At 50.0% G+C, this 8553-nt stretch overlaps 1 protein-coding gene across 2 annotated transcripts in view; it reads left to right on the top strand.

Annotated features, from left to right (window-relative positions):
• Nucleotides 1–6824: 6824 nt before the first annotated feature.
• The window catches only part of IRF4 (interferon regulatory factor 4), a 28635-nt gene continuing 26906 nt past the window's right edge, over nucleotides 6825–8553 (top strand). For both annotated transcript variants that reach the window (XM_082234520.1, XM_082234518.1), the window contains exon 1: nucleotides 6825–6906. The gene's annotated coding sequence lies outside the window, so the exon portion shown is untranslated. The remainder of the gene's footprint in view (nucleotides 6907–8553) is intronic.

The raw sequence follows: 8553 nt of genomic DNA, 5'->3' as shown, positions 1-8553 counted from the left end.
GCTTCAGGATGAGAACAGAAATCACACTGCGGCAGCAGGAGGCCCCATTAGCTAAAATGGCACCTCAGGTTAAGACCAGTTTCAGGTTAAGAATGGACCTCCAGAACGAATTAAGTTCTTAACCTGAGGTACCACTGTATAACCAATGCTGGATTGGACATAGTCTGACTCCTGCATAAGTTTTGTGCAAGCAAATCAGAATAAATGCTAAATAAATATGTCATCCTGAGGGTCTCCTGAGGCTGGGAATCGGGCTTGCAGTTTTAATTCTGGCAGGAGCAATTTTAATTGCTGTGAGACAGGTATTGACTCACCAGGTGTGGTCTCCCCCTTGTAGAGATAGGGAAAGTGACACCTGCCGAATTTCTGCCTGTGGCTTAGCTGAGAGAGAAAAAGGCTAAAGGACAGACTAGGCTCCTCTCCCCGCCAGCAGTCACATACTCAAAGGCCTTGAGTTTAGAAGAAACAATAACTATTTCTGGCAAATGCTTGGTGCGACTTCAAAAGAAGTGTAAAAACACCAGTGGTTAACAGAGCAGCATAGTGGTTACGAGAAAGCGAAATGGGCCTTCCTGTGTGCAGAGTTCATCCTCCTACCTTTCCTGAAAGGCTGAAAATTTAGGTCCTTTAATAATTTCCCTGGGAGTAAGTCCCATTGAACTTAATAAGACTTGCTTCAGAGTAGGCATTCATAGGATAGCACTATTAGTACACTCTGTTTTACATCTGTTCTTACTCAAGATAGTTTGTCTGTGCTAGATTTTCTCTCTCCTCTCTCTCTCTTTTTTGTAAAGTAACTGTTTCCCAGAAATGGCAATATGCTGAGGGGATTCACAGGCAAGGTAAAATTGGTATGAATAGCTTAAAAACGGAGGGGAGGGCAGAACATTTCTAATATTTTTACATAATAATATTTTATTCTTCTTCCATATTGAAAGTTACATTTGTTACTCAGCGGTTATATTCCAAAACAGCAAAACTAGGGACTTCCTGCTCACCCAACGTCAATTTTTATAACCCAAATTACATACAGTTGCGTTTTAAGGTTCCGCCTTACCTAATTTCATCTTCTTTGATGGGTTTCTTCATACATTCTGCTTCTTTTCTTGCGCTTCTAATATTCAAAATGTTGGAAATTGAGAATGCTCTGATTACAAAGGAAATTGTAGCATCCTGTCACATCCTAAGTATATTTGCTCTAATTATCTCAGTTTGAACCCAGGAATCGGTTGTGAGGCCATTCACAGATCCACAATATCTCTTGATTTCCTGCTGCTTGATTTCTTAACACTTGAGACCCACATCTGACTGTGTGAACTGCCCCCTTCCATTTTCAACAAGTGCATTTGAATGCTCATTCGGTGCTATAACTGGGGGGGAGGGCAGCTGCAACAAAATGTTGCAGTATATGCCAACCTCACTTAAGAATGCTCTTGTTTAGGGTTGCCCAACAGGCCTGAGCCTTGTAGGCTACAGGCTGAGGAAGGTGAGTGAGACACATTTGCTCTCAATGGTGGGGCTCTCAATGCTGGCTCAGTGGGGGGGGGATCCCTGACATCTCCAGACAGGACAGGGAGAGATCCTGGTCTGTAATTCTGGAGATCCGTTGCTAGCCAGCTTACATAGAATCATAGAATCACAGAGTTGGAATAGACCACAAGGGCCATCGAGTCCAACCCCCTGCCAAGCAGGAAACACCATCAGAGCACTCCTGACATATGGTTGTCAAGCCTCTGCTTAAAGACCTCCAAAGTAGGAGACTCCACCACACTCCTTGGCAACAAATTCCACTGTCGAACAGCTCTTACTGTCAGGAAGTTCTTCCTAATGTTTAGGTGGAATCTTCTTTCTTGTAGTTTGAATCCATTGCTCCGTGTCCGCTTCTCTGGAGCAGCAGAAAACAACCTTTCTCCCTCCTCTATGTGACATCCTTTTATATATTTGAACATGGCTATCATATCACCCCTTAACCTCCTCTTCTCCAGGCTAAACATGCCCAGCTCCCTTAGCCGTTCCTCATAAGGCATCGTTTCCAGGCCTTTGACCATTTTGGTTGCCCTCCTCTGGACACGTTCCAGTTTGTCAGTGTCCTTCTTGAATTGTAATACAAATACAAATACAGTGGTACCTCGGGTTAAAAACACCTCAGGTTACAAACACTTCAGGTTACAGACTCCACTAACATGGAAATAGTACCTCCAGTTAAGAACTTTACCTCAGGATGAGAACAGTAATCATGCGCTGGCAGCAGGAGGCCCCATTAACTAAAGTGGTACCTCAGGTTAAGCGGACCTCCAGAACGAATTACCGTATTTTTCGCTCTATAAGACGGACCAGACCACAAGGCGCACCTAGTTTATGGAGGAGGAAAACAAGAAAAAAAAATATTCTGAATCTCAGAAGCCAGAACAGCAAGAGGGATCACTGCACAGTGAAAGCAGAAATCCCTCTTGCTGTTCTGGCTTCTGGGATAGCTGCGCAGCCTGCATTCGCTCCATAAGACGCACACACATTTCCCCTTACTTTTTAGGAGGGAAAAAGTGAGTCTTATAGAGCAAAAAATACGGTAAGTTCGTAACCAGAGGTACCACTGTAGTTTCACTCAGTATAAGGAAACTTCTCACAAGGAGCCTATAATGAAACTTTGACATGGGTTGTCGGGGCAAAGGAATGGGTGGGGGTGGGGGGAGAGACCATATAATACTAATCTTGAAAGACCTACACCGGCTCCCAGTACATCTCCCAGTACCAGTGGCGTAGCGTGGGGGGTGCCAGGGGTGCCGACCGCACCAGGCGCAACATCTGGGGGGGGGGCGCGAGTCCAGAGGGAAGGGACAAGTTCCTTCCTCCGCCGGGCTCCCCGCCGCCACCGCCAGCCTTGCGCCCTAGCGCGCGCGCCCCCCGCCGTCGCTGTGGCTGCGCTCCGCTCACTGCTCGCAGGAGGAGCAGCCGCTGCAGCAGCGCCGACGCCGCCACCGACGCCTGGCCGGGCACGGGCAGCCTCTGCACCCTGCCGCCGCCGCCATCCCCTCGGCCCAGCCACAGGCGGCTGCTGCTTCTGCCTCCATCCTCCTCCGGGCAAGCAGCGTTGTTTGCGCGGCAACTCGCAGGTTAGGGGTTGGGGGGGCGCAAATTACTTGCCTTGCCCCGGGTTAGGGGGCGCAAATTACTTGCGTTGCCCCGGGTGCTGACAACTCACGCTACGCCGCTGCCCAGTACCAACAATTCAAAGTGTTGGTGCTGACCTTTAAAGCCCTAAATGGCCTTGGTCCAGTATACCTGAAGGAGCGTCTCTACCCCCACCATCCAGCCCGGACACTGAGGTCCAGCTCTGAGGGCCTTCTGGCGGTTCCCTCATGCGAGAATTGAAGTTACAGGGAACCAGGCAGAGGGCCTTCTCTGTGAAGGTGCCTGCCCTGTGGAGCACCCTCCCATCAGATGTCACGGAAATAAACAACTATCTGACTTTTAGAAGACATCTGAAGGCAACCCTGTGTAGGGAAGCTTTTAATGTTTAATAGGTTATTGTATTTTAATATTCTGTTGGAAGCCGCCCAGAGTGGCTGGGGAGGTCCAGCCAGATGGGTGGGATATAAATAATAAATTACTATTATTATTATTATTAAGCTCAAGAGGGAAAGAATGTGAAGTTGTTTCAGTTGCCCATGCCTAGGTTTGGTTACAGGCTTACCTATAGCAGCAAGTGGATATAAACAAGTAAGCCCTGAGAAAGGATTTGAAGGAAGTGCTCTGGGAGGCAAACTCCAAACATAAAACACAGCAAGGGAGAACGGGCTGAATATTTTTGAGGAGCAAGAGAGTTGGAAAGGACCCCATTGTTCATCTAGTCCAACCCCCTGCAAAGCAGGAATCTTTCTCACAGCCATCCCTGGGTGGGCTTGAACCAGCAACCTTCTGGTTAACAGCCCGACCCCCTGACCCCTTGTGCCACCTGAGATCTCTTATCTTCAGCCGGACAAGGCTGGTAGAACAATAGGAGTGAAGTTCATTGAATTGTTTAATTGTTGTTGTGACCTTCCCTGGGACCTTGGAGTGAAGGGCAGGTACTAAATAATAATAATTATTAATTATAGTGATCATGATAATAATGATGATGATACAGTGGTACCTCGGGTTAATTACTTAATTCGTTCCGAAGATATTTCTAAGGATCAGGTAGAGTGGCCATATTTGGTCCCAAGACATGGTGATCCTCATGCCTGCAATATACAGTGGTACCTCGGGTTAAGGACTTAATTCGTTCTAGAGGTCCGTTCTTAACCTGAAACTGTTCTTAACCTGAAGCACCGCTTTAGCTAATGGGGCCTCCCGCCGCCGCTGCACAATTTCTGTTCTCATCCTGAAGCAAAGTTCTTAACCCGAGGTACTATTCCTGGGTTAGCGGAGTCTGTAACCTGAAGCATATGCAATCTGAAGTGCATGTAACCCGAGGTACCACTGTAATGCTTCAAAAAGCTCAGAGAGCAAGGAGAGCAAGGCAGGGGTGGAGAGAGATAAGGAGAGTGTCCTCTGGGTCTGATAGATCCTCAGTGATTTCCAGAAAAACATTGCAATTGACTCCTGAATATGTGTGGACACTACTTCCACAGGGGTTAGGGAGAAGTGCACTTTGCACATTCTCAGAGCTACCGTTTTCTTGAATTACCACTTCAGATATCTAGAAGTAGGCCTTGGCCCTTAAAACCTGGCTAGCTAGTTCAGCCTGCTCCTCAGCTTGCTCCCAAGGGTGTACATGACTTTTAGGTAAAGGTAAAGGGACCCCTGACCATTAGGTCCAGTCATGGCTGACTCTGGGGTTGTGGTGCTCATCTCGCTTTATTGGCTGAGGGAGCCGGCGTACAGCTTCCAGGTCATGTGGCCAGCATGACTAAGCTGCTTCTGGCGAACCAGAGCAGCGCACGGAAACGCCATTTACCTTCCCGCCGGAGCGGTACCTATTTATCTACTTGCACTTTGACATGCTTTCGAACTGCTAGGTTGGCAGGAGCAGGGACCGAGCAACGGGAGCTCACCCCGTCTCGGGGATTCGAACCGCCGACCTTCTGATTGGCAAGTCCTAGGCTCTGTGGTTTAACCCACAGCACCACCCACATCCCATGACTTTTAGATGTCCCCTAAAACGGTCAGCGGCACCGATGAACCGCATCTTCCTGCTTCTCTTTTGCGCAGCCCTGCATGATTTCAAAAGGACCACCTTGGGAAAGTTGGTGACTGTCTCGAGAAGCAAACGAAAAAAGAAAAAAGTGTCAGTTGATGGGTCTAGCTTTGCATACATGCAGATAAAGGGGTGTGGGGCCTTCCCCTGTAATTCTGGAGTTGCAAAGCTGCACAGATGGTTTTTTTGACCTGAGTGGCTCTTCCAGTGTTGTTGGGCACCAGCTTCCATGCAATGGTCAGGGATGGAGGATATTATATTCCAGCAGCATCTGAAGGGTCACAGGTTCCCCCAAGGCTGCTGATACATACAACCAATTGGTCAACGCTGCGTGTTTCCTCAATCTGGAACATAAGCAGGGTGGTGGCATCATGCTCCCACCTTTGCAGAGACTCATACCCAGCATAGGGTGGCGCTGTTCTCAGTTCCAGTTGTCATCCAGTTCTGAAAACTAAGAAGAAGAAAGCCCCTAGGCTTTACTTAAATGAAACACGAAAGGTTTTGTCGAGGGCTCTTTGCTGAACACTTTCGCCCTTTGGTGGAAACCAGATATCTAGAAGAAGCTTTTTTCAAAACAACAGAAGCTTCCTCTAGAACCCGGGTCAAACTGGGCGGACGAAAGGGAATGGAATTGAATAGAAACGTGATTTCTGCTCGCACTTTCGTGGCATGTTTGTGGGTCGGATCCGGAGGGCGGGGGGGGGGGAGAGACGGACAGAAATGCCACAGATCTGTTAATGCAGAAGGAGCACACAGTGGCGTAGCGTGGGTTGTCAGCACCCGGGGCAAGGCAAGTAATTTGCGCCCCCTAACCCTAAGCCCCAGATGTTGCGCCCGGTGCGGCCGGCCCCCCCTGCACCCCCCCACGCTACGCCACTGGGAGCACAAGACCTTCGGCTGCCCCAAAGTTTCAGGCAGGGGAGAGGGAAGATTGACCACAGAAACCTGGCGTGCCGCTACTTTTTGCTCAGAATAAAAGAACCCACTTCTTCTTCCTTTCGTTTTCTTTCTTTCTTTCTTTCTGAGACTAATGTAACTTGTTCTTTGGTTCTAAAGGAGAGAGGTAACCGTGTTCCCTAGGCTTGTCACCTGTTCAGCCCTGGGACACGGGAAGTCATACAGTCAAGGCAGGAGGAGGGAGCCCCTGGCACTGGGGCAACACAGCTTTGGGGCTGGTTCACACGTTCACGTGTAATGGGTTCCTCTGCAGCGGTTTCCTGAGCATACACGATGCGAGTAGCGGTTGGACGTGTGAACAGAATCCATCCGAAGTTCTGTCTGCGCTGGCCGGTCCTTAGCCAGACAAGTCAACATCTGAGACGCAACAGTCACGGTGGGGTGAACTGAGCACGTGTGAACCCGCCGTCGGGGGTTTGAAGGGTTAGGGCTTCCAGGGAAAGGGTGGCGTGGGAGTCCCTGGCAAATCTCGTTTAGGAAACGCGGGGATGTATGGAGGAAGCCCTACGTCTTCTTCTGCGCATCTTCTCTGATGCTGAAACGCCCTCTAACGGGACGCATCCAGCATTCATCCCGCTGTCAAGCCCCGCCCCCTAAAGCCCCGCCCCCCCTCAGGCTCTCCGCTTGGGTCATAAAAGAGAGTTCCCCTTTCCCTCTCGCGGCTCAGTTTATTCCGGTTTGAAATCTGATTTCTCTCTCGCCCCCCCCCTCTCCAAAATCATTTGGAGAAAAGGCTCTGCGCTCGCCCTCCGCGAGGGAGGAAAGAGAGAGAGGTAAGTTTGCCAAATCGCCTTCTTTTCATTCAGGGGGTGGCGGGGACAGTTGATGGTGGGGAGGGAGCCAGTTCCGTGTCCAATGGGATTTAATTCGGAGTAAACGTGCTCCAAAGATCCCGCTCTGGAGTGAGGTATTTTTTACCTCAGGTGTGCTATAGATCTGGCACACGGGGACCCTCAGCCTGTTTTAAGTCTGAGTCATTCACTCATCGGAGAGGGAGGCAAAGCAAAGCAAAGAAGTCCTGGAGTTTGGACTTGAGGGAGCCGAGTTCGAATTCCGAGTCCTCCTGGTGATCTTGAGCCAGTCGACTCTTTAACGCGCGCAGCCGCGGTGGTGACAAGAGTAAACCGGGGACAAATTAATAGAATGATAGAGTTAAAAGAGACCAGAGTCATCTAGTCTAAACCCTGCCCTGCAACGCAAGAACCTTCTACCCAAGTTGAGGCTCGAACCCACGACCCTCGAGAGTCTAGCGCTCTACCAACTGAGCTATGGGTACCAGTGCGTGGCTGCAAAGCGCAGTCCTGCCCTAGCCCCCTTGAATCCCGTAGGACTTCTCTCCATCTGGATAAGATTATTGCAGCCATAGGTGATGATCGGAAGGCCATATAGCGACGGGTTCAGGATACGGACCATTAGCAAAGCAATTCCCACCCCCCCATCCCCGCCTCTCGAGTTCATCTCGGTGGTGTGAGGGCTTAACTGGCCTGTGGATCCTCTTCCAGAGCTTGTTCTAAAGCGTCGTCTCCTCTCCCTCGCGCAGCCCTTTTTGCAAGTTGAATCTCTTTTCTACCCCTTCCGGCGGCTCCGCTCCGCTTCCCTTATCTCTGCTAGTCGAGATCGCGTTCGTTGTCTTTTATGAATGAAGTGCATTTCGTAGTACTCCGGAGAGACCGCGTGGCGTGGCGTGGCGTGCAGGTGCGGGACAGAGATGTGGGTCTGATCCTGGCCCAAGACGAGGTGATGCCGAATCACGTGGCTGAGACTTCCTCTGTGCCGGGACGGGAAGAAAGGTGGCTAAAGATTTGGCTCCTGGCCTGTCGTTTCCCTCTTTCTTTTTGGTCTGTTCTGTTAAAAGGAGGGAGGCGGGCGATGTTTTTGGGAAGCAAATTACCCACCGGATTCCTAGTCCTTTCGGTTAAGGCCTGCCCAAGCGAGGTTTCTCACCCCACAACTGCTGCAGGCTGCAGAAGTTAAGGCTCCGGGTGGTCTTTCTTTTATTTCTGATCGCAACCCGAGAGCCACGTTCTTTCGCGAGGCTCGCGTTACCGAGCTTAGTCCATTCCGATTGATCGACGGGGAGGTTAGACGACGTTCCGTCATATAACAATCGTTACTGTCCAGCGCATTCGGCTGCCTCTTTCCTTACCCCGAAAAGTGCCCTGTAAGCTGACTTTGCCACCCGAGTCCCACCCGAAAATAGCGACCTTCTGGAAGCGCCCCCGCAGACTTCAGCTAGGAGACTTCAGCCCTGTTTGTGCAAATATTCTGTGCAAATATTCTGCAAAGATACTCTTTCCTCTGACCCTAGCTATACACTTCACTTAGAAAGAGGGAGCAGCTAAGATTGCAATCCTAAACACACGAGGGAGTAACACCCATTTACCCTTCCCAGCAGTGCATAATGTGCAGAGGATTCCACT

This window comes from Podarcis vaucheri, assembly GCF_965113315.1.
Source record: "Podarcis vaucheri genome assembly, chromosome: 8".
Lineage (NCBI taxonomy): Eukaryota > Metazoa > Chordata > Lepidosauria > Squamata > Lacertidae > Podarcis > Podarcis vaucheri.
This window is presented reverse-complemented; position numbering and strand designations above follow the sequence as displayed.